Source organism: Prionailurus bengalensis, chromosome A3, assembly GCF_016509475.1.
Source record: "Prionailurus bengalensis isolate Pbe53 chromosome A3, Fcat_Pben_1.1_paternal_pri, whole genome shotgun sequence".
Taxonomy (NCBI): Eukaryota; Metazoa; Chordata; class Mammalia; order Carnivora; family Felidae; genus Prionailurus; species Prionailurus bengalensis.
In genome coordinates, this window is record NC_057354.1 from 133,143,108 (window position 1) to 133,167,574 (window position 24,467).

General features: G+C 55.9%; 1 protein-coding gene across 1 annotated transcript in view; it reads right to left on the reverse strand.

Annotated features, from left to right (window-relative positions):
* The window catches only part of HPCAL1 (hippocalcin like 1), a 105,215-nt gene extending 82,901 nt beyond the window's left edge, over positions 1–22,314 (reverse strand). The window contains exon 1 of the mRNA XM_043604546.1: positions 21,989–22,314. The gene's annotated coding sequence lies outside the window, so the exon portion shown is untranslated. The remainder of the gene's footprint in view (positions 1–21,988) is intronic.
* Between the last annotated feature and the right edge of the window lie 2,153 nt (positions 22,315–24,467).

The window sequence follows — 24,467 nt, forward strand, 5'->3', positions numbered from 1 at the left end:
AACTCACAAAGGTCCGGGGACGTTCGGTGAGAGGCAAGCACAGCCCGGCCTGAAGAACACCCCTAAGAAGGGAGGATGCCCGTCTCAGCCTGGCCGCTGGCCGTGAGGCGGCCTCGAAAGACTCACCGGGAGTTCGTCTCCCGCCCTGGAAAACCCTGGAAAATCACTTCTTACATCCGCTCGGCCAACACACGCTTCCGGAGTGTCTCCGGGTTCGGAAACGGTGCTCCGTGCCAACAAGGACAAGAAGGAGCAGGAGGAAATGCCCAGCCCGGCCCACAGGAGTCGGCTGAGGAAGAGCGAAGATAAGGACAAGACGGCAGGCGCGAGGGCCGTGGACGGGAGCATACGGTCGAGGCAGAAGCGACGAGGCTTGGCGTAGCGGTTCTGCCACGGTACCTGGGGTGCTTGGGGTACTTACTTAGGGTGCAAATTCCCGGGCCCTGACCCAGCGGCTTGGGACTCCAAACGCCTGGCCTGGGGCCCAGGGATCTACAGTCTCCGCGAGACGACCAGGGTCCACATTTTGGGAGAAGCACGACGCAGACAGCGACAACATGAAAGCAAGCTGACATCTAGCAAGAACCCAGACTGTCATGTGCCAGGCACTCAAGAAAAATTCCCCCACACGTTCCCCGGTTAGTGCTGGCTGCCACCTCCTGAGAGTGCTAAGCACTTAAATACACCGTCATTTAAATTAATCCCTTACCAGCCTTATTAGGGGAGCCCTCTAAATCCCACGTGAATGGGAACTCAACTGCGGACTGACTGGTACGGCCCCCAAATCCATACGCAGACGCCCTAACCCCAGGACCTCAGAATGTGACCGTACGTGGAGACAGGTTCTTCACAGAAGTGATTAAAATGAGGTCATACGGGTAGACCGAATCCAGTCTGACTGGTGTCCTTATAAGAGGAGGAAATCAGGGCACCGACACACACACAGAGGGACAGCCATGCGAGGCCACAGCAAGACAGCCGTCTACGAGCCAAGGAGAGAGGCTTCAGAAGAAACGAACCTGGCTGTGACGCCCTCATCTCAGACTTCAGCCCCCAGGACCGCGAGAAGACACGTTTCTGTGGCTTAAGACCCCGCCGTCAGAGACTGGCATGATTAAATAACCCACCAGTAAGAGGCCAGGAGGGACAGCATGGGGCCCCAGTCCCCCAGGCCCCTCCAAAGCTAATGCTCTCAACCACTGTCCTTAAAGGACTAAGGACATTCCGGTGAGAGCATTCAAGTTCAAGACTGATCACCTTTCCTCCTCATCGGCCATGTCTACACGGGGACCGCCAAGCGGGCCTCACCGACTCCCGTTACAAGGCCCTCGTCCCACATTCGGAGATTACTGGGCCACTCGGAAAAATAAAACCTGTCTAGCTCACCACAAAACGCGTACAAAGTCAAGTCTTGGGTTTAAGAGGAAAAAAAATCGAAAGGACCAAGATGTAAATAACAGGAAATGTTCTGAGGGCTGCAGACCGTGTGTGTGCAGGCAGAAGGAGACGGCGAGCGAGACAGAAGGAGCCAGACTCTCAGAACCCTGCGCTGCTCGGCATAGCCGCGGCCTGCACCCCCGCGTGGACAGACCCCTTCATTTAGAAAAAGTGCGACACGTCAAGTCTAAGGCCGAGAGGGTGGGACCAGCCCCGCTTCCAATGCACTCTGTTAGCCGGATCTTTCACACGCAGCCGGGAACCACGCCGGCCCAAGGCCCACCTGAAGCCCGGGCATCTGGGGCCTGGGCAGGGCTGGGACCAAGGGGCCGGGGCGGTGGGAAGGGGGGACGTGCCGGAGAGACAGTACGAAGCAACGAGCGAGAGACCGGTCTCACTGGGACGGAGGAGCCACAGGGCTGCGTCTGTTCTGGAGGCTCCAAGGGAGAATCCGTTGCCTTGCCTTTCCCAGCTTACACGGGCCGCCCACATCTCTTGGCCGGTGGCCCTGTCCTCCTCTGCAAAGCCAGCCGCAGCGTTTGGCTGCATCTCTCTGCTGGTTCTTAGTCATATCGCCATCAGACTGCAGCTGGGGGAGGCTCCTCCCCCAGGACTCACGTGACGACACTGGGTCCAGCTGGATAATCGGGGATACTGTCCGGGAGTCCCGATCCCCAATCTTCATCGCGTTCAAGGCCCTTTACCATGCGCCCCTATTTGTCCCTGATGCCGGAGAGGCGGGCTGAGACCAGAAGGTTGCATTTTAGTAATCTTCCCCAACAACCCCTCCCCGCTAGAGGCCCTAACATCTGGGGTAGAGAGTGTTCAGGTGGGCGAGTAAACCAGATCTGGGACGATACATTTAGCTGCGCGCCCGCTCTATGCTAAGGCACTGTTCCAGGCTGGAGTCAGACCCGCCTGAGTTCCAAGGCCTGTCGTCACTTCGGAGCTATGAACCCTCGGAGAAGGCACTTAACCTCTCTGGGCCTGAGTGTCCTCGTTATGAGATGGGATGCTCGCCATGGCCTGCCCACCACGGAGATGCACACACAAAGAGCCCCCCCACACACACAGCCGAGCGCACGGGGCGGCCCCTCGGCCATGCCCCGTGGGGCCAGGCAGCTCCAGAAGCACACGAACAGCTCGCAGACAGGAACGGGCCTCGACTTCGGTTTTTTTTACACCTCTTGCATCTTACAGGCCACTACAAATGACGCTTCTGATACATCAGCATCCGTCAGGAAATGAAAAGTTACGGGTCTGGTGTTAACCATAAATCGCCCACTTGTGAATACATATATAGTAAGTCATTAGTGTTCACACCATCTGCAGAGAGAGAATGCTACCCAGAGAAGTAAGTCCCGTATCCTTTGGCTCTGAATAGCACCATTCTCTAAGCAGAACGAGACGAGGCTCTTGGCCAAAATTAGGCCCTGATTGAAGGTGAGAGTGCCTCCACCCACAGATGACGAGCAAACTCGTTCCTGTTCAGTCTTAAAAGCACTTCAGAAAAAAAAAAAAAGAAAAGAGAAACCCATAGAGCCCTGATGTCAATAAGCTAAAAACGAATGCCGCACTGGCACGTCACCTAGCTCACAGAATCCTCACGACGGTACAATTTCCACGCGAGGAAACGGAGGCTCCGAGCAGTTAAGGGATTTGTGTGGGGCTCACAGGGCCAAGAAACAGAGCCAGGGTGTAACCCCACCACCAGCCATCGCGAGGCAACCAGCATGGTCTCTCCCGGAGCAGGCCCACGATAGGTACAGCTGCTTTATATATCCTGGGCTTACAGAACCAACGAGATGCACGTTTTTAAAATCCTGACCTGGGGCGCCTGGGTGGCGCAGTCGGTTAAGCGTCCGACTTCAGCCAGGTCACGATCTCGCGGTCCGTGAGTTCGAGCCCCGCGTCGGGCTCTGGGCTGATGGCTCCGAGCCTGGAGCCTGTTTCCGATTCTGTGTCTCCCTCTCTCTCTGCCCCTCCCGCGTTCATGCTCTGTCTCTCTCTGTCCCAAAAATAAATAAAAACGTTGAAAAAAAAATTTTTTAAAAATAAAAATAAAAAATAAATAAACAAATAAAATCCTGACCTAACCTAGAGCAGTGCCCAGTATCCCTCCAGCCCAGAGCCGTGGTTGCAAATCACAGGAGTAATGGGAAGGCGAGGCTGGGTTCCAGGTAGACGCGGGTGACGGGAGCCCTTCTACCTGCTGGACGGGGCGCCGGGGCCACAGGGGCAACGAGTCCCATCCGTGCCCCGGCAGCGCATCTCCTTGGGGACGCTGCCGCGGAGAGGCCCTGGCACGACGTCCCTCTACGATACGGGGTCCACGGGCCAAAGTAGGGCTCAGCCCCATGTGCGGCGGCCAGCGGGACCAAAGGCTCGCTCTAGCTGGGCGACGGAGGGACGCGGCAAAGACAAAGAGCCGGAGGCCAGAAGGGCACGCCGATGTGTTTGTGGGATGGCAACTGTCCAGGCCGGCTGGACACAGGGTGGGCACGGGGGTGGACGCGGTGGCCAGCGGCCCGGGCTGAGAGCGGCGAGCCCCCGGCAGCAAGCACCGGCCGAAGTCAAAGGGCACGGGAGGGGGAGGGGGGCGAGCGTTCTCTAAGGGACAGAATGGGTTCTAAGTGACACTGCCCCAATTCTCCCCAAAGGGAGAAACGCCGTGTCTCCTATTTATCAGCGTGACCGCTGAGAAGGAAAGAGAATCCCTTCACACGGGGCACCGCGGGCTGCAAGCCAACATCACACTCTCCCTTTGAGTCACAGCCTAACCCAGAAAGCTGGCAGGGCCGGTGGCCTCGCCTAACTCCCGGGTGGGGACACAGGCTCGGGGCGGGGGGAGGGGGGGCTGCAAAGGGTGACAGGCCAGCGCACCCCGAAGCTGCTAATTCCCGGCCCAGGTGTCCAGCCAGCACTGGCGGGTCTCAACCCCACACCCTCAAAGAGTGGCTGGTCAAGGCTTTGGAGGTCGAGGGAAAGAGTTTCAAAGGTCACAGTCTGCAAAACAGGACCAGCCACAGGGTCCCCACCGTCTGCTTTAAGAGCCTAAGGATGACAAAGACGACACGCCAGCCTCCTTCAACGCGCACTAAAGGGACCTCCCACCTTCCCGGTGACGGGCTCGTGGCCCCACGGCCAGCGGCCCCGGGAGGCTGGGAGAGACCCCTCTGCACTTGGAGAAGCAACTCCCAGAAAATATGGCTGAGTTAATTAAACGGTATTCCCCGCAGGGTGGCTCCATGGGTTAAGCGTCCAACTTCCGCTCAGGTCACCGTCTCGTGCTTCGTGGGTTCGAGCCCCGCGTCGGGCTCTGTGCTGACAGCTCGGAGCCTGGAGCCTGCTTCGGATTCTGGGTCTCCCTCTCTTTCTCCACCCCTCCCCCACTCATGCTCTGTCTCTGTGTGTGTGTGTGTGTGTCTCTCTCTCTCTCTCAGAAATAAACATAAAAAAAAAATACTTCTAGGGGCGACTGGGTGGCTCAGTTTGTTAAGCACTTGACTTCAGCTCGGGTCAGGATCTCAAGGTTCGGTTCGTGAGTTCAAGCCCCACATCAGGCTCTGTGCCAACAGCTCAGAGCCTGGCGCCTGCTTTGGATTCCGTGTCTCCCTCTCCCTGCCCCCACCCTCTCTCTCTTTCAAAAATAAATAAACATTACAAAAAAAATACTTTTAAAAACTTCACTCCCCCGGGGCAAGGCTGGAAACACACCTGTCCTCTGAAGCAAACTTCTGCCTTCTGGGTCTCTCCCGGCCCGATGCAGTCGGCGAGCACCCAAGGGGCAGTCACACCAGGAGGGAGTCTGGCCACTGCAGAGTGGCGACACGGGGCGGCCCACGGCACCCATTCAACCCTCGATCTCACGGCCCTTGGCATCCTCCAGGGCCTCACGTTCAGCTAAACAGTCAGGCTGCCCTGCGGAGGGTTAAATAATGTCGGTGCCACGACCTATTTCCCACTGAGTTGAAAACTCCCCAATTGCTGTATCATTTCCCAGCAACCAACCTCCAGTGACCCACCGCCCCGTCAAGCGGAAAAAGGTCAGTCCGGTCTCATTGAAGGAGGGCAGGCACCGCAGCCCTGCAGAGGCACTAATTAGCCCCAATTTAGCCGGCAAAGCAGGAGCGCGGGGCAGGATGGGGCGTCAGCCAGGTGGCACATAGCAGGTATTCCCGGGCCCTCGTCCCAGCTAAGAGAGCAGAGGCCTCCTGTACGCCTCTGGATCTCAACGTCCTAAAAGCACGTATTGCCCAGGAAGCTTCTTGGCAGGGACACCCCAAAAGAGACATCACGGCGGCCCTGAGCCCAGTGCTAAGAACTGAGAGGCCTGGTCAGCTGGAGCCTGGAGGAGGGTGCTGGGGCCAGCTCCGAGCAAGGCCTCGGCAGAAGCGTGGGCTCCGGGGCCTCCCTGGGGCACAGCCCCGTCTCTGCCCCGCACTCAGGAGCCCACGGCGATCCTGGCCTGCCTGCCTTAGGGCCCCGAGACCTCGGACAAGTCGCTGGCAAATCCCAACGTCTGTAAATCCCCCGCCTGTAAAATACTTGTGGCCCCGGAGGCTGGGGCTCCGGACTAAGCCAGCTTACTGAAATGATGGCTGGAGAGCACGTCTGCGAACTGAGAGCCCCGAGGAGACGTGATCCTGGCAGCCGGTGGCTTAAATCCCAACCCCCTCCCCCGAAACAAAGCAGGCAGGTCCCAGCTGGCCATTAGCCAAGAGGACAGAGAACTGCACCGTCACCTAAGGCCAGGCAAGACAGGTAAAGCGGGACCTGGGGCAGTCCCTTCCCCTTCCCTCGGCCCTGTCATCCTGGTTTCCCCCAAAGGCAGCCTGAAAGCCAGCGGGCCCGTCAGAAATCTCCAAATTACTGCGGTGATTTCCGAGAAGTGCTGCGTGGCTGTGCCACACTCACAGCCGTGGAGTGGCGGTCCCCAAAGGGAGGAAACCGAGGCAGACGGGAAGCGGCTTTCTTCCCAAGGTCACGAAACAGGTGGCCTGGCGGGACTGGGACCTCGCTCCGGAGGACCCCACCCCTTACCCAGAGAGAAATGCAGTCGCCTCGAAAGCCTGGCCGAGAAGAATTCCCAGGTAACACACTACCCACCGCGAGAAGCACTGTTGTCATGGCAACCAAAGTCTTAACAACTTTGGCATTTCCACAACCTCCATTGATCCAGTTCTCAAAATTTACAGCACAATGGCACAGTAGTTGCTTTTAATTGGCTTTTACATAACTCCACATCTTGGGTTCAGCCTTCAGAACAACAGGGTGGGTGGGTTTTTAATACGGGGACCCTTACAACAACAGCACGAAGAAAGCTAGCAAGTCGGCATTTGCATGGTTGGAAAAATTCTTCACTGACTTTCTGGAAGTACGTTTTGCTTAGTTTTCCTGTTTTGTTTTGTTTTTTTCTTTTCTTCCCTCTGAGAAGACACGAGGACCTTTTGCACGTTGAAGTTCATCCGTTGGACTCTCCTCGCGTCACATTTAAAAATTAATCTGGGGGCGCCTGGGTGGCGCAGTCGGTTAAGCGTCCGACTTCAGCCAGGTCACGATCTCGCGGTCCGTGAGTTCGAGCCCCGCGTCGGGCTCTGGGCTGATGGCTCGGAGCCTGGAGCCTGTTTCCGATTCTGTGTCTCCCTCTCTCTCTGCCCCTCCCCCGTTCATGCTCTGTCTCTCTCTGTCCCAAAAATAAATAAACGTTGAAAAAAAAATTTTTTTTTAAATAAAAAAATAAATAAATAAATAATAAAAATTAATCTGATTAGAACGCTCTGTGCACGAGTTCAAGGTGTGTGGGGTAGTAACCCTGGGTGACTTCCAAGAGGAGCTCCAAGAGATTCTTCTTCCCCACTGACCCATCTCCTGTGCCTAGAATCCCGGGCATATAGCAGGCGCTGGCTAACTGTTGAGTGAACGAACGAACGAATGAAGGAATGAGTGGGGGCTAATTCTCACGACCTGAGCTAAGGTGCCATTTAGGACAGTGCCAGTTAGCTGTGCCTTCCCCATCTTCATTCTAAGTGACGTGTGGGACAAGCCCGGAGAAGGTGGTGTACTTCTGGGGCTGGAAGGATAAGGGGTGCACGTGCGGGGGCTCACGTGGGGACCCTCACCTGGAGCTGCCTCGGCCACTCGCCACCAAGTCCACCGGACCCCCATCCTTGCAAGGGCAAGGGCTAGGCCCAATGCAAAGCTCAACAGGGACTAGAAAGATGAATGGGAACGTGTTCGGTCTCCACCCTCTGCTGGAAAGAAAGACTTACTATTTTTTTTAACGCCATTTCGTCGAAAAGACACCCTAACGATGAGGGCGGGGTACAGGTGCCGAGGGCACAGGCAGGGAAAAGGTATCGACCAGCATAAGAGGCCCGCTTGCTTCCTGAAGGATGTGTGGGTGCTCACTAGGTTGGGGGTGGGGGAGAGGTCCTCTCCTCAAACGAGGGCAAACAATGAGAGTGGAGGGGAGTGTGCTCTTTCCCCATAACCCAAGGCCCAACACCCAAGAGTTTCCCCAGGGGGAGCCGTAAAGACCCAGCAAGGAAACCTGCTGTTCAGACGCTCACGTGTCAGGGGCTGCAGGATGTGAATATAAAAACATCCATGATGGTGGTGGTGGTGGTGGTGGTGGTCTTTCCACTAATGCAGCACTTTGGAGTTTACAAGAGGTCCAACGGCTGGGGCGTCTGGGTGACTCGGTGGGTTAAGTGTCCAACTTCGGCTCAGGTCATGATCTCGCGGTTGGTGGGTTCGAGCCCCGCATCGGGCCCCCTGCTATCAGCATGGAGCCCGCTTCGGATCCTCTGTCCGCACCCCCCCCCCCCCGCTCTGTCTCTGCCCCTCTCCCCTGTTTATGCTCTCTCTCTGTCTCTCTCAAAAATAAATAAATAAAACAAAAACAAGAGGCCCAGTGGCTATTTCTCACAACAGTCCTGGGAGGGGGGTTTTATAATTCCCATTTCGGACGAAGACACAAATGCTCCAGGGCAGCGCTCCCAGCAGACCCCAGGGACCCGCGTGGGGACGGCCACGGCGGGTGCTGTTTCCATCGCAGGAAGGGGAGCGGGAGAGGGGCCACGCAGGTGCCTTTTCTCCTTTTAAACAGAACAGCCGGTCCACTACCTGTTCGAACAGAAGTCGGTCCAGCGTCAAGAAGAGGCATCTCTGGTCTGGGGTCACCCTCTGCAGCTCAACGAGGCAGGAAGCCTCTAAGCCCGGGACATCGGGGGCCCGGAGGCTGTTTTCTTCTTCAGATGACAGCATCCTCTGCGGCCGAAAGACCAAGCTCGCCGGTCAAATCACCGCGTACACGGAGGCTGGGGTCGGCCGCTTCCTCAACATCGCCGACGTCCAGTCTGCTCCCCGCCCGTGCAGCCTCTTCAGGCTGTGACAAGCCCACACCGGTCCCTGCCAGTTAACAAGCTTGTGCCAAAAGGGCCGTCCGGTGGCGAGGCTGCAGTGCGTTGCAGAAGGGAGGCCAAAGAGCGGACGTGCCTGTCACTTCACCCGTGAAGTGACCACAAAGAAGCATCTGGCAGGGGTGCCCACCATGGGCCTCCGGCCGCTCATGCCATAGAAGGCTCTTTCTGGCTCTGGGGCTGCCCGAGTGAGCCGGGAGCGGAGGGGTCCAGGGCCCCCCCTTGGCTTCACACCGTCATGTTATGGGTCACAACCATGACATGCGCTCGGCGAGGGCAGGGCCCCCCCCACATCCTGTTCCCTGTCGTCCCCCAGGGCCCAGGGCCCAGAGCCCAGCTTGGCACGCAAAAATATAAGCATCGGACTAATCTGCCGAATCGTACAGAGCAACCATCGTTCCCGCTAGAGACAGGACCCCTAGCTTTATTAGAAGATTTTGTTCCAGCTGTTTATGGGTAGGTGCTCCCGGGGTGCATTGAAGTGTTTCGTGTTTCTGGCAGGAAAGGCAGGGGGTACGCAGCATTAATAATCAGGCAGCCAGAAAGGAGGGCAAAATTATGTCCGAAACGTCACGAGTGTGGAGTCAATAAAGCGTATGACCTTTGTTTAGAAAAATGTAACTCACACGCACAATTTCAGAAATAGAAGTCAGGCTTATGTATCCTTTTCCGGGACAACTGGGATACCCAGGAAACCCCAGGGACACGCCCAGTCTCCATGGTTACCTACCTGCTTCCAGTGACTGGAGGGCTTCCTTCCTGCCTCTTTGTGGAATCCTGCAATAAACTGAGGACCCAGCTTTCAAAAATAATAATTTCCGGCCCCTTCCCCGTTCATGCTCTGTCTCTCTCTGTCCCAAAAATAAATAAACATTGAAAAAAAAAATTAAAAAAAAAAAAAAAAAAAGGGGGGCGCCTGGGTGGCGCAGTTGGTTAAGCGTCCGACTTCGGCCGGGTCGCGATCTCGCGGTCCGTGGGTTCGAGCCCCGCGTTGGGCTCTGGGCTGATGGCTCAGAGCCTGGAGCCTGTTTCCGATTCCGTGTCTCCCTCTCTCTCTGCCCCTCCCCCGTTCATGCTCTGTCTCTCTCTGTCCCAAAAATAAATAAACGTTGAAAAAAAAATTAAAAAAAAAAATTAAAAAAAATTAAAAAATAATAATAATTTCCGAATACTGTAGCCATCCTAACTTTTAAATATGGTTTCCTTATGGTTAAGATCCTGAAATCGTTTACCAGATGTGTGTGGAATTTCGCTGACAATTATTTTCTTTCTCAAGATCACAAATAGGGACAGCAGACTATAAAGATGTGATTTTTTAAAATTTCTAACCCGAGAAACTGTAAGCGGACCCCGAGCTTGTAGCAAAGGCAACAGCTGACAGCAACATTATTTGCCTGGAGAGACAGCCGAGCCGTCAACGTCTCTCCTTCATTCACCCTGAAATTAATCCTTGATATTGGCCAATTTCTCTGACGATTGGCCTCGACTTCATAACTTTCCACTGCTGACTCAATATCCTGGACTCAGACAGATTAAACCTCTGAAAAATGATGGGAATGACAGCCTGAGAAGCTCTGGAAGGATGCCACCGAAAGTCGGCATGGCCCTAACAAGGGCTGAGAGGGTCCTGCTTGCCAGCCAGTAAATACAGTCAACCCAATGTCAACCCAACACCAACCCAAGTCAACCCAAGGTCCAAGGCAGGAGCAGCACATGGAGTGGGGAAGGATCACCCCCATGAGTCCTCCAACTGGACGGAGATAAAGACCAGCAGGTTTACCCTTGGGCTGTCATGGGGCGGAAGGGCAGGGGTGGGGAACTGAAAAAGCTATTCAGTCCACAGCAGCCGTGGACTGAAGCAGTGGACTGAGCAGCCTGACCCACGAACAGCAAGGAGATTATCTCCGGAAGAGGTTCCACTGTGCTGAACACCCGTGACGAGAAAAGCAAAGAAACAGCAATGGAAGCTGGGACCAGGCGCAACGGTACAAGGACACCAAGCCACCTCATCAAACTACCCCGGGTAAACCCAGCAGGGGCCACATAGGCTCCTTCTCAGTCAAGAAACAAAGTGAACGCCCAAATTCGGGCAAGTGGAAAAGAAGAAACATATTCTAGGCCACAGACTCCACCCTCCGCCATGTTGAACTGGTGGATTTCTAGGAAGACTCAGAACATTTTTCTTCATATTCCAGTTAACAGAGTTACTTGGTATTGAATTTAGATGGCATTAGCAAACTCTAATGATGTATTATGCTAAATTTCCATTAATCCAAATCATCCCAAGTATGGAACTTGTGGGTTCCAGCCAGTCTGACTATAAAAAGAAAGTTTGCTAAGCAAATTAATAGGGTAAACAAGGTTATCAGAGGAATGTGCTCTTGGTGTTCCTTTCAAAACCTTTTTTTCCCCTTAACTCCAAGAGTAATACACACCCACTGGCGAAAAGTCAGAGTGTAGATGAATGTGAAAAAGCAAGAAAGAAAAGCCACTCGTGATCCCATCAGACTCGGCTGCTGTTAAGAGCCTGGTGTATTCCCTTCTCGTCTATTTCCTCAGACCTTTTTTTCCCTCCGCAACACAACTGGAATGACACCGTCCAGACAGTTCTATACCTTGCTCCCAGTCTTATATGTAGGAGAAATGTTTAAATTGCTTCTGATTTTCATAGCAAAAACCTACCGACCTATGACCACAAATGTGCTCATCTCCAGGAATTCTTAATAGTTCACGAACTCAATGAATTCAGGAGTTTGCACACACAGGTACTTTTATCCGAAAGTAACCCAATTACTTGTCTTCTATGATACTCCCTTAACTCTGACTTCTCTCTAATTCACGATTAGTCTCAAGGAGAAGTTCAGCCACCAGTTTCTTAGATAATCAGTGGTACGGTACGGGCCTCCCAGAAAGAACTATTACAAAAAGGAGGGCCACCCGCCTCCTCTGGACTGGTTTTCCTTGGGCGTGTCCTTCCTGAAGGGATAAGCAAACAGCTTCTCAATCAGACACGGGACGGAGAGCCTCAGACCACAGCTCCACCGCCAATGGCCAACCTTCTGCGCTCCACTGAACTCACTACCTTTGTACTACGAGCTCATTCCTTCGCGTAGAGCGCCGTTCCGGGAACCGGAAGTTCTAAGAAAGTGCTGCATGGACGGATGGACGGATGGGACACACAAGAGTTCACCTCCCCAACTTCAGTATCCTCTGACCCTTCCCCTTCCTTCCCATCTGTGCTCCACAGATCTTTTCCTCAACATCGCCAGCGTCTTCTGAATTCTGGTGCAGGCTGTTAAGATGGCCCTTGCTAAGATGTCTGTGTATTCTAAGAGGTTCTCTTTTTGATTTTTGCAGTCGGTTGGCCTAGGAAAATTGTCTCTGCGCTTTATGTCGGATCGTAGAGCAGACAGAGACTGTAAAGGTGGCCTGGTCCTGAGTCCCATTTGACAAATAACGAAACTGAGATCTGGAGAGGAAAAACCACTCACGCCAAGGTAAAGCCAGACATCAATGATCAGATGGGGGTCATTCCGCCAGCCCAGAAAGCCTTGATGGCTTCTACACCGCTGTCTCATAATTTTAATGAAGGGGTAAAACACTCGCCAATCAGTGATGAGCACAGAAAGCAGCATGAGTGTGCTGACCTGCTGATCACACATTCAAGCCTGCAAAGCGAGGCCCTTTGGCAAAGGTGTTAAGGTTTAAATACTTCAACTCCCCCCCCCCCCATCCAACAGGGGAGGGAAGAGAGCGGTGGTCCAGCCACACATCTGGGCATCCGTTGTGTTCCAGGCTCTGTGCCAGGAAGGGGGGCGGCCAAGGAAGAGAAATCCACAAGGTCCTGCAGGCAAAGAGGTCCGCTGCCCTGGGAGAGGCAGACAAGCACAGGGCCCAACCAGCAAGGTCAGGCTCCAACCTGCACCGGTGAAGAGGGTAAGCGAAGGGCAATTTATCTTCCCTGTAAGGGCGAAGGGGAGCTCAACAGAACAGGTACCACTGACTCTCTCCCGGGGCCTGCAGAATGGCTGGTGTATCAGTCAAGGTTCTCCAGAAAAACAGAACCAGTAAGAGGTATATACATATGAGGAGACTTACTGGAATTGGCTCACGCGACTTTGGAGGCCGAGAAATCCCGCGGTCGGCCACCTGCGAGCTAGAGACCCGGGAAAGCCGGTGTTATTCAGTCCGAGGCCGAAGGCCCGAGAACCAGAAGCACTGATGTCCAAGGACAAGGACAAGGACTTCCCAGCTCAAACAAAGTAAATCCCACCTCCCTCCGCCTTTCTGTCCTATTCGGGCCCTCGATGGTCGAATGATGCCTGCACACATCGGTGAGGCGGTCTTTTTTTACTCAGTCGACTGACTCAAACGCTAATCTCTCCAAGAACCACCCTCATAGACACACCCAGAGGTCATGTTTTTATCTGGGCATCCCTTAGCCAAGTCAAACTGACACATAAAATTAACCATCCCAGGTGGGATTTTCCAAGAACATTCCAGACCAGGGGGTCTCACGAGGCCTCTTTTATTTTTATTTATTTATTTATTTTTTTTAATTTTTTTTTTTCAACGTTTATTTATTTTTGGGACAGAGAGAGACAGAGCATGAACGGGGGAGGGGCAGAGAGAGAGGGAGACACAGAATCGGAAACAGGCTCCGGGCTCCGAGCCATCAGCCCAGAGCCCGACGCGGGGCTCGGACTCCCGGACCGCGAGATCGTGACCTGGCTGAAGTCGGACGCTTAACCGACTGCGCCACCCAGGCGCCCCACGAGGCCTCTTTTAGAGTGACATCCCATCGCCCACCCATTTGGGTTCTCCAGGCCTATCATCATCTTGTGCTAACTCCCCCCACTACCCTCCTAACAGTGGGCACCCCTCCCCAACCTGCCAGCAGAGAACAGCTAACTCAACGCAAATGGGCTACGTGGCAAGCAATCACTCAAAGGCTGGGAAGCAGCGTGGAGACTGGATGGTGATGACGGTGATGGCGGCGATGAGGAGGATAATCACGCGGACGGCGTGGGAAGCCAGCAAGTGGCCCCGGGACAAAGCGCTAGGGGAAGGAGCACCGGGCCACCCTGAGACCTTCCCAGTGCTTGGGGGCCCCTGGCCGAGAGAGCCTGGAATCCCTTACCTGGGCGACATCTTCCCCGCCCCTCGCCACTGGCTCGACCAATGGTGAAAATAGTTCCTAAATGCATAAGCCACCTTCCGCCTCGCTCTCAAAACAATCGGCCGGGCCATGCTGTTTTCAGGCCAGCTAACAGCGTATCGCCAAGAACGTACGCTCATAAAGCGGGCAGGTCATGATCCCATCTTCAGAGAGAGAGAGAGAAGAGGGGCAGACGCTCCCCGGAGAATAAGAATGGATCACAGGTGCCAAAACCCCAGCCCGAGAGCCAGCCAAGCCTGAGCATCTTTCTCCCTTTACTTACTGAGAAGAAAGACGCCCAAAGAAGCCAGAGCAGCCACCCCATGTTGTCTCCCACCCTCGGAAGCTGAACCAGACCATCCAGGCTGCGTCACCAGGCACGCGGCTGGCACTGCATGACTGAGGATTTTTAATAAAGCCTTATTGCTGCCACCGCCACCCCACGCTTTGGAGAGGGCTGAGAGAGAGCGTGAGCGAGCCGTCGGTCCTGCCCACCCACGGCTCTGCCTCGGGCCCACGGCTGGGGCAGCCTTTTCTAGACATCCCACGCTCACACGGGCAGGAGCGACTCTCCAGCCCCACATGTGAACCACATGTAAATACAGAAAACGGTACCGTGTTGGAAGTGATCTGTTTTTAACCCCGGGTGACTGATTTTGAGCGGTGCTCACTTCCCTCCAAAAACGGATGACGGCACAGCAAAGCGAGTATGGGAGTGACGGGGCAGGGTGGGGAGCTGTCGTCAATTCTGTTGTCTGGAGATGCCTGTCAAATGCACAGGAAGGAAGCAGAGACTTGAGCATTTTGCTGCTGGAGGGGAAGAAAACAAGGGCTGTGATCCACACACACGCCGCCGCACAGAATCATAACTCCGCCAGCGTCCCCGAGAGCCCCCAGGCAGCCCATTGGCCCACCAGCACGCAAGCATCCAAACTCAATAAACGCTTCCAACGCTCAAGGAGGCGGGGGATCAAGAGATCAGGGCCTCATCTGCAGGAATACCCTGCAGATCTCTTTGTGCAGCTCCCCCTCGCTCAGGGTCCCCACGAGTGGGTCAGCGACCCTCAGAGATGCTTCTGAGAAGCCGGGCCATCCGAAAGGGCAGCTCCCCAAACTTCAAATCGTGAGCCGCACCAGCTCCCCTCCAGGAGACTTCGCACACATTCACAGGCTCCCACCTCAAATGCTTTGCTGCTACGGTCTGGGTCAAAGACGCCTAATAAACCTGAATTGGAAAAGAAATACTGAGTAGCAGAGGAGGCACCGCCAGCCACCCAGGAATGTTGAAATAGCAACAGCCACCCGCACTGGCCGCAGACATGTGACCGGCCAAAGACTCAACTGGGTCCAATACATCCACGTTCCATGTGATACGGTTCCACGGAACCTCTTAGTGCGCGTGAGCAAACCGGAGCTCCAAAGCGCCACCCAGCTGATGAAGGACAGAGCAGAGCCTGACTCAAACCCAGGTCTGCCAGACCCCAACATCTCCAGTCTCCAGAAAGAGACGAGACACTCTTGCTGTCTATCATGCAAGTTCTGTGCATCGGTGGGAGAGAGAGTGAGCATTTGTGACCTGGCCGTCCACACCCCAGACCCCGATCCACCTGCATCCACTGCGTATACAGCTTCCGTGACTCGGTTTGCAATCTGTAAACTGGGGTCTCCTCCTCCGCTTTTCTTGAAAGGGCAAAAATGACACAAGGAGAGAAGTTCTTCTGAAACGCACAAGCCAGGTAAGTGCGCCTCCCGCACCCCCGGGGCCTCTCTCTATCCATCTCCCAGGAGACCTCTCTGCATGCACACACACACACACACACACACGCACACACGCACACACACGCGCTTTGAGTCACTCCTACCTGGCCAGCCGTGAGCCAAGTAATGGGGCAAATGAAGATGGGCCGCGTAGGGCAAATTCATACCCTACAAGGAGTCTGTTTCCATGACTTGGAGGCAATGACAAGAAAAACTGAACGGGACTCCAGGAAAAGCCACAGGAAGGTGTGCCCTGATTTCCAAACAGGGGTGGGGGAGAAAGCGACCTGGCTTAATTCTTGGTTCTTCTCCTTCCTGCTGATGGCTTTGGGTGAGTTGTTTTGCTCTGGGCACCCTGGATGTTTTCATTTAAAAAATGGGTCTGACCCCGCCTGCCTCACACGTTCTTGCCCCACATCATAATTGCCTGCCCTGTATTTAGAATTCTAACCCTCTACTGAATTCGAACTCGGGAGCTGACAAAAGAAACACGGGGGAGGCGACTGCACCAAGCACACACAACATGCCCTGGGTGCACCCCGGGCGCCCAGCGCCGCGCTAGGGGAGGGCTGGGGGCCAGAAGGTCGCAGTCACTGTGCCAAAGAGCCGGCCATCCAGCCGGGGAAACAAGCACCCGGCCACTTGATCAGCCTGGGGGAGCAATCAACTCTCCCTGGAAAACTCCAGGAAGGCCTCAAGGAAGAGGCCCTTAGGCCAAACCTATAAAACCAGAGGCAGGAAGAACAGGCAAATCTCCAGACAGAAAGCCCATTGGCGGCTGCCTGGGGGCGGGGGCGGGAACAGAGAAGGACAGTAAACGGGCACAAGGGAGCTTTCTGGGGTGATGCAAAGGTTCTAAAACTGGACTGTGGCGACGCTTGCGCAATTCTGTAGATTTACTGAAAAGTAGTGAATTGGACATGTTTGAAATGGGTACGCTTCATGGTATATAAGTTATATCTCAATAAAGCTGTTAGTTAAGCAAATCTTCCTTTCAAGGATGAGTAGGAGTTTAGCAGATAAAGAAGTCTGGGTGGGAGAGAAGAAAGAAAAGTGGGCGCTGGAGCGGCCCGGCCACCCTCCCCCTCACAGTCCCGTCTCCCCCCCACAGACACCTGCACCCCTCCCGCTGCAGCTTAGAAGATCGGACCCCAGAACCGTGACCCCCCTTTGCCCTAGTTGGGGTGGGGTGGGGGGAGTGGTGCTTCCCTGGGGCACTTGTCAAGGTCTGAGAAGCCCTCAGATGGGCTCTCAGGAGACGTGGGTGGTCTCCCCAACCCCCAGCCCAAGCCGGGCTGTGGCCGGAAGGAAGCCTGTGTCCAGCTTCCAGAGTCCTGCTCGAGCAAGGCACACGGCAGGTGTCCAGAAGAACATTGACTAAGGAAGAGCATGAACTGGGGGGGGGGGGGGGGCGGGGGGGCCCGGAGCACAGAGTTAGACGACAAAATCTGTTTTCAACACCGACCTGATGGCAGCGATGACTGAGGAACTGGAGGCCGGGCTCCAGGATACGGGACGAGAAAGCGCTACTCTGCAGAAGAGGAACCGTGGGGACAGAGAGGAGGGACCCGGGCAACAGAGAGCTGACCGATTTACGGACAGAGAAAGAAAGGGAAAGAGCTCAGACACACTCAGGAGATCTCCAGCTGTCGTGAACAAGCTGGCTAGAGTCCTTCGTCGTAACAGGTAAAAAAGACCGGCTTGGGGGTGGAGGGGAAGTTCGGGGCTCCGCTTTGATGGTGTAGTTGCGTGCAGCCTGCACCACGGCGTGGGGTCCGAGCACTGGGAGAACTCAGGTTTGCTCACCTGATGGGAGCCCAGGTGAAAGGTGAGCGCTTAGAAGGGGGCCTGACTCAGGGACACCTCCCTGGCTGAAAGAGACACAGAGAGAGGGACGATTTCAGCTGCGGCAACAGGGTACTGAGGCAATCATGGAAGACTTCCAGGAGGAGAACCGTGCAGCCCCCCAAAGCCTTCCTCCTGTCTTCAGAATCACGGTAGTTCTATCCATGGAGTACACTGAACTGTCTCTTGGGCAAGGGTCGCAGACCCATCACTCGCTCTTCAGAAACTTACCCAATGAGGCAGGGACGGCGGATGCCAGCACCCTACCCCGTCTCCTGGTTTCCTGCCAATCTGAGCTGTACCTCGAGAGCTGAAAAGAAACCGATATCTGGAAAACACAGCTGCTGGATTAGCAGGTGCATGGGGGGCGGTGCACTCGGCTTATAAAGAAAAATGAAAAGAGCCCCAAGAAGACATCTCTGCCCACCTGCTGTTGGCAGGGGAGGGTTGCAGCAGGGAGAAAGCCTAACATCTCCCCGAAGGTGTCTTTAGTTAGTCATGCCTCATAAATGCAGAGATATGAAGCTCTGCCTCTGAAATTCAATTATACTTGAAAGGACATGGCCAAGGCAGGGTTCTCTTAAAGGATTTACTGTGCTTTTCTGATGATAAAAAGAAAAAAAAAAATTTCTCTAGACTGGCTCCTCGGCACCTAAGAAATGCTGCACCTGTCAAACTGTATCGATTACCTGAAGTTACATTAAAACCCACGCCACTAGGTTCCACCCTCTTTTTTTTTTTTTCTGGTGGAAAGTGCTTTGAAAGAAACATCTTCCCCCCCCCCCCATAGAGCAAGAGTCACGGAGACAGCTCCTGAACCCCCTCTGCTATCTCCGTATACAATTACCTGTCACCCCCTGGCTGGAAACTCGACCCAAAGCAAAGAGCAGGAGAGCTGTATGAGATACATCGAGGGCACAGCCTCGCATGTGGGCATGAAAACGCCAAAGAAACCCAACGAAGACTGCGGGAGAATGGTGAGGCCCAAAGTAGACAGAGCGTCATTAAAGGCTACAAGTGCCCTCCTTCCACAAGCACAATGACATTTGGGGCTGACACACTAGCAAAATACGCTTAATCCCCTCCCCCCCACATCAAGCCTGGGCTGGCGACTCACAAATTGGAAGCATTATCCCGTAACAAACAAGCTTGGTTTAGGGCTTCCTGGAATGCGAAATTCTAACACAAACCTGATCCCGATCTAGATAAAATTTCAGCTGCCAAGCAGCTTACTCTTTGGTGCCAAATACACTCTGGGGCTCCTTAGTCCTATCCAGGATTATCACCGGTTCCTCAGTGACCTGAGCACTTTACCGTTTAGGAGAGGCAATACGAGGTCTTAGAATAAGTTTGAGGGAAGGACCGTAGGCGTGACGGGGAGACAGAGTGCCTAATGCACAGATACACACTAGGGTATTTTATGGGAAAAGGCAACCTTTGTAACCGTGCACGCGGAGCCCTGAAGGTAGCGGGTGCCAGCCAGGGAAGAGAGTACTTCTGCCTTACTAAGAGCAAACTCCGCAGCATCTCCAGGTAGAGACAGAGCTCAATAAAGACGAGGCCCACATGGGGGCTGTGCACAAAGGTGAGTCCACTCCTTGGGGTTCAAAAGCTTGCATTCCGAATTCTGCCCGGCCCGGTCAGTGGCCAGAGAGCAGCATTAGCATAAATTCTGGAAGAATGAGTCCCAGCTCCTTTATATCTCTTAAGAGTTTCCCTCTAGAGGGTTTGTTGGAAATGGATGGATACTGGCCCGAGTTTGGGCAAATCTCTGTTCTTCTGGGGTTTAGACTTGTTCCGGCACAAGTCTGAGCTTCCAGCCTTCTGATTCCCAATGCCAAGTGTCCCCCACGATTATCACACGTTGACATCTATTTTCCACCTTACAAAAAGCATCAAAGCGGAACCCAAAGGGAGCAAGCAAGGCTAAAACGCACCACATCGAACCACATCCCACCGCAACAAGAGGCAGAGCCCCTGAGCCTTCCCTCCGGCACATTATCCAATAAAACCTCAAGAGCTCAGTAATTACAGGCGCTCTCAAAAGTGAAACAGAAATAGATCTAGGGCCAAAACACTGGTTTGCTTGAGATAAAGGGTGGCTTAAAGCAGAAAATACAAAACAACCACCACAACAACAAACAGGCCAGCTCTCAGTCTATCTTCTGATCTGAGAAAGCCAGCCTGATTTGTTTGTTTTGTTTTGTTTTGTTTTCCAGTATTGCTGAATCTGATTACGGGGAAGAGAGCATGATTCAGATGAAAGGCCCTTTTTTCCCCTCTAGGATATAAAATCACTTTACGAAAACAGAAAAAGCAGGTTGCATTTTATGTGTGCCCCTGACACCAAATCAGATGAAAACTTAGCTTAGCCAGGTCCCCTGGCCTGCGATCACCGCTGAAGCCTCGGCGGTCAGTGCTGGCAAAAGACAGAGCAAACGAGAGGTTTCGGCTCCCGTGTCATAAAAGCCTGCAAAGGATGCCAGCTTCCCGGAGCACACCCACCGAGAGCCGATGATCCCGGGAATCGCATCCCATACCTCCGCACAGCCCGTGATGGTCCCCATGCCCCCGGCCCCATTCCATGCCACTGCTCCATTTTGAGAGCCTCACGCACCATGAGGCTGGCCGCTCCCCTGGTGAAAGGTTATTTGTTTTCCGGACTGGGGAGGGTCGTGAGAGGAAGAAAGAAACCACGGCGATGGAGGGAAGGAATCACCAGCTCTGGGAGAAGGCAGCAGGGCAGCGCGGGCCAGCTGGCCCTGCTGGGTCTGAGCAAGCGCCGTGCTGCGGTTGGCAGGGCTCTCCCCGAGATTGCACCGTGGTTAGAGGGTGTGCACATCCACTGCCGTTCAATGTTACACAGTAGTAGGTTTCAAACTAAATATTTGACACATTGTGGTGTGGGACTAGGAGGAAGGGTCCCACGGAGCCTCGGCCTGCTGCGGAAGGCTGATCCAACAGAACCGCAGTTGCATGGGTTGGGGGGGGGGGGGTTGGGTCGGCTGGAATCCAATGCCGAGGCCCAAGGCGGGACTCGCCGTCCTGGCAAACAGCCTCCTCTAGGGGGAATGGGTGTTGGCCGAGAGTAAAGGGGTATGGCCTTCAGCTTGACGAGGCCAGGCTGGGATGCCCTGGGAGCCCGAGATTCACGTCTGCGGGGAGCACCACTTCCACGCCCCCCCCCGGCTGGCAGACTGTGTGAGATGCTACAGCCCCGGGGACTAGGCACTTGTTGAACAAAAAGGCTCCCGACTCCAGCAGCCGCCGCGTTTGGCCAGGAGAGGGACCCCCAGCTCGGGCGCTGGAGACTTCGCTGCGGGGCGCTGCGCGCTCCTGCACACCCGAGGCGGCGCCGCCCGGGAGATGCGGCGAGCAGGCGGCGCACCCAGCAGCCTAAACTTTCTCGAATCTCGGTGCTTCGCGGTTAAGTTAGGGCCGTGAGAGAGGCACAAAACACGCGCGGGGGGCGGGGGACGTAATCGCCCCACCCACGATGAAGGGGAAAAATGGATTAAAAAAAAGAGAGAGACGCTAATTCAATTAACTTAGCACCTACTATGTGCCAAGCACCCGGCCGAGACCTACCTTTAGCGCGTTCTCATTTTAAATGTCATGACATACCCCAAGGGAGGAACTGTCCCCATTTGATACAGAACCAAATCTCAACCAGAGAAGGTGGCGTGTCTGGCCCAGGTCGCAGTGCGGGTCACGGCGATACCAGGGCTCCTAACTCAGGAGCAGGGCTCTCTGTCCGTCGCCCCTCCGCGCGTAAGGAGAGAGCGGATGGCCACCGCGCTAGCCCCCTACCCTGGCCGGAGCTCACCTGCCACCCACGTGGGCCGCGCGCACCTGCCCCCCACCCCCGCGGGGCCAGCCGAGGCTGCCCCAAAGGCCCGCACTACCTCCCTCGGATCCCAGCTGTCTCCCAGGGCCCTGGAGCTCCGCACTGCGCCGGCCGGCGGGGGACAGAGGGCCCCGCACGCAAGGCTGGACGCCCACGCCCACCCCGCCACCCGCGCCCCACGCGCAGCCGCTCCCCCAAGCCACCCGCCCCGCACCCGTCCCCACCAGCAACTGCGCCCGGACACACAATTCCACAAACGCAGCCCAAAATGTGCACACCCACTGCACACACGGATCCCCACGAGGACACGCCATTCCAGGGACACGCCACCGTCCTCGGTCACCCACAACTCCACCACGCAGACAAACACAGGCACCCCCAACACACACACGCGAGCGCGCGCGCACGCACACACACACACACACACACACACACTCACGCACGCAGAGAGCCCGATCGTAGCTCACGCCAGTGCACACGCCGGCACTCTCCGGAGCCCGCAGCCCCTCGCTACCCTACCTGCTCCGCAGCAGGACGCGGTCCGCCGGCTTCCCCAGCCCAAGTTCGGCGCCGCGGGCGCTGGGGCAGGCGCGGGCCGCTGCCCGGGACGAGCGCGCCGAGGCCGGGAGGGTGGCTAGGAGCGCGGGCCTCCGTGCGCCCGCAGCCTCCGCGCCGGCCCTGCGTTCATCGCCTCCCAGAAAAACAAAAGGAAGCCGGCAGCGAGGGAGGGAAAGAGGTGGAGGCGCCCGCCCGTCCGCCGGTCCGCCCGTCCGCCGCCTGCGGTCGCCTCGGCCCGCCTGCCAGCGCCGGGAAGGAAGGGACTCGAAGGCGGGACCCGGAGGCGGGGGCCGGGGGCGGAGCGTGCGGCCGGGGCTGGCGCTCAAGTTTCCAGCGGACCCACCCCCGTCTCGACCACGCCCCCGTCTTGCCCCCGCCCACCTACCCTGCTCGGGTCGCGCCCCCGTCCCTAGCCACGCCCCTTGCTGGCCCTTCGGCCCGGGGCCTCAGAGCTTTCCGCGCCGGCCCCTCGCGGCCCTTTAGCGCACTCTCCGCCCGGCCTAGGCCTTAACCCGGTCCCGTGTCGGCTGGATTTCGGGGCAGGACCGGGGCCGAGCACCAGTTCCGCCTCCCTAACCCTTGGCCTCTGGCCTACGGGTGTGGGAGAGGCGGGGAGGCGGCACCGGGAGGGGCCAGTTCCGCGCCCACTCCCCCGCCTCCCCAGTCCTCTGCAGGAAGTGCAGCCCTTTCTGGTGGCCCAGAAAGGGAAGAGGCTGGAGTCGCCCCAGGCCATCTCCCGGGGCCCTCTGGCATCCTCCCCGCCAGCCCCAGGGCAGATAGCACCAGCCTTCCCGCGCCTCTTTCAGGGAAGAACCGAGGACACCTGAGTTCCAGTTCTGGTTGCCTTTGCCAATTCCGGGCGGGCGGTTTGGGCAAGTCCCTTAGACTCCCGGCCTTGGTTTCCCCACCTAGGAAATGGACGGGAGGAGGAGCAGGCTTTTGCGGGCCCTCCCCTCCCAGACGCGCTCTGGGCCTTCAGTCTCTGCGGAGGAAGGGACTTGGGGGAAATCTCCTTTTTCAGGGACCGGTGGCCTGGGTGTCAGGGAGAGAACCCCATGCGTCCTGCAGACTTCCTCAGTCCCCCTCCGAAGGCACCTGCCTGGGAGAGAGGGAGTGAGGGACTGTGCTTCCCAGAGCCTCTCCTCCCAGTAGCTCCTGAAGATCTGGGCCCTGGAAAAGCAAATATATACACCCACCCACCACCACCCACCCCAAACATCCCCGAAGAAAAGGTAACCACAGAAACAGCCATGAATGCGGAGCTGGGCGTTAGTGTTAGGCTGAGACAGTCTGTCTCTCTCGCGTCTCTAGGGGAAAACGCAAATCCTCCTGCAAATACTCCTCCACAAAAGTGGTGAGTGAACTCCCATTACACAGGAGGCTGCAGAGAGGAATGCTGGTGGGTGGCTTGGGGGGCGGGGAACAGGGCGGGCCGGCAGGCAAGGTGGTCGAAGCCCAGACCCCTCTCTCTCGGCAAGCAAATGGCAAAACCACCCCAGAGGCATTTAGTCTCCTAGGCAGCCCTGCTGTGGGGATTAAATGCGATCATTACTGAGCTGTCAGCAGCAGGGGACCGGGGTGATGTCACAGGGAACCACTCTGGTACCACGCAGAGGGTAGGGTTACAGGTTGAGACGCCTGCGGTCACATGTCAAACCCAGGCCCATCCACCAGGTGGATCCTGGGTTCGACGGGGTAAGTCACGTTCTGCTGGGGTCACACGTGAGGCTCACTTCTCACTCAGGTTGCAGTTGGAGGGCTGGGGGAAGGCTAGTCACGAGCATTCGGGAACTCCAGCCCCTTCCAGCTGGAGATTCCAGCAGAATCTCTTCCAACTGGAGATTCTTCCTTCAGGACTTCTGAGGACTCCGCTGACCCCTTGACTTCCAGCCAGCAACAAGAGAGGAGACCGTGCTAGCTGGGGGTCGGGGGCCGGGGGGGGGGGGGGAGGCGGTCACTAGGATCCAGGCCTGAAGGCGGCATACGTCACATTGGCCTGCATTCACTGACCAGAGTTAGTCACGAGGTGCTACCTGGATGCAAGGGGTCCTGGAATTATAGTCTTCCTCTGTGCCCAGGAGAAAACGGCCATTTTGGTGGGCACATCGTGACGTCTCCTGCCACAGAATCAGAGCACAGTTTTCCAAAGCTCAGTCACAGGACAACAGACAGACACGCACATAAAGCATGAGAGTTGTTGAGATCTGAGCCACAGCTAGCTAAGATCACCTGCAAAATCAGCTCGTGGGGAGAGGGTCAGGGGCCTTGAAAGACAAGGAGGTGGGGAAAGCTTCACCCAGGGTGAAGCAGGGTGGAGGGGGAGGAAGCTCGGGGAGAATGCGAAAGCAGATTTGCTATCAGTGGACCTCCGGGCCTTTGCCTGGGCTGTGTTCTGTCCCACCCATCTGGAACCTCCCTATCCCCAGGATCCAGTTCAGAT